This window comes from Opisthorchis viverrini (genome assembly GCF_000715545.1).
Source record: "Opisthorchis viverrini unplaced genomic scaffold opera_v5_642, whole genome shotgun sequence".
Taxonomy (NCBI): Eukaryota; Metazoa; Platyhelminthes; class Trematoda; order Opisthorchiida; family Opisthorchiidae; genus Opisthorchis; species Opisthorchis viverrini.
This window is the reverse complement of record NW_008752283.1, coordinates 48,588-50,177: the sequence shown is the minus strand read 5'-3', so window position 1 is coordinate 50,177 and position 1,590 is coordinate 48,588. Positions and strand designations below refer to the sequence as shown.

Here is a 1,590-nt window from a genome sequence, read left to right as displayed (position 1 = left end):
GAGGAGGAGGAGAGGAAGCGGAAACTGAGAGAAAATATCAAGTATGTCATGGACAATCCGCATTTTGGTAGATTGGAGAAGAAGGGGGTTCGCTCTCGAAGTAAGTTCAAATTCAAATTTGGAATACCAGCCCAATATTCGTTAGGCTGAACGATCCATCCTCTATCCATTTGATCATCGAACTGTACACTCATTGATTAATGAAGCCTATGCGAACGTGGTCGGCTGACGATGATTTCCCATCATAACGGGCATCTAGCGTGTACATGTTGGGATGTTGTCCTCCGAATTATTCAGGAATCGGTCTTCTGTACATCCCCATGCAGGAATTGCTGAACGAAATTACTTTTCACTATCACAACACTATCACCACTACATCAGCGGACAGAATCAGACATTTAGTTCCACAATGCCGTAATAGCAGTGCATGTTTCTAGCAGCTTTATACGTTTTTAGCTCACCTAATCTGTCCCCTCTTGAGGACACATCTGGCATCAGATACTATGCTGTAGAAGCGTCAAGTGGATACTGTGTGCTGTCCTCTCTAGCAGTACAAACCATGAATGATGGTTAGCGATAATGTGTTAAAACCAGGGGAATTAAAAATTAAATGGTACACTTCCACAGCTCGCCGTTCTTGACCTTATCAAATAATGTGTCCTCGTTAGAGTATATTAGAAGTTCATGAGTTATATTTAGAAGACGGAACACAAGTAATCTCCAGGGGAAATATAAAATGGGAACACGACCTATGCCCTTTGATTCTTTGAATGTCCCAGCCAAAACGTAATACACTGATTATTAGAATTCGCATCGGTTTCTGTGACCGGTCGAACGGTATGTTGTAGCCCGTTTTCTCATTCGTTAGGTGATCTTGCTTATGACCATGAAAGATGGATTCGCTCAAGGACATCGGCTGCATACTTTGAAGAAACTGGTTCATCTGGCACTCCAATGGAAACATGATGCAATGAAAATTCGTCGCGGCGAGATATAGTAAATTGGGAACACTGCGGTCAATTTGTTTCCCAGATTACGTGATATCACAAACCAATGCAGCAGACCAGAGATTGGTGGCATCACCACATGTTCAACCAGACAGACGTTAACTGGAAACACTTCTAACCAATTGCTCATTCTGTCTACACCATAGAGAGATTCTCTCCGCTTTACACCCCGCATATAGTGGAATATTGATAACTGAATCGGTATGTGCAGGAGCATTCGCTCCGCAATAAATAAGAATAACGCACGGAGCATCTGCTCGACAGCTGAATGGATTGCGGTAAAGCCCAGGATTTTCCCAGTTTTTCACATGTCCCGTTAGGGATTTAGGAGTATCGCACTGTCACAATCAAGCTAGGCTGACCATCGGTAAAATAAATAGTTCTTGGTTTCGCTTTTTCCTCCGATTCGTAGATATCGCGGGAAAAACATGCGAGGACGAAAACAGGGAGGTAAAATCAGTGGTCAGTTGTTGGCACCGAACGCTGTGAAGAATATGACTTCAGAAAGGAAGGCGCTGAAAAGAAATTTTTACGTTGTAACAATTACAGTTTACAGATGCTTTGCAGTTTCAGCTGTTTTTAA

General features: G+C 42.6%; 1 protein-coding gene across 1 annotated transcript in view; it reads left to right on the top strand.

The window, feature by feature from the left end:
- Positions 1-1,590, top strand: part of T265_11871 (hypothetical protein) — a gene marked incomplete at both ends in the record, with an annotated part of 118,726 nt that overhangs the window by 90,747 nt on the left and 26,389 nt on the right. The window lies entirely within an intron of this gene.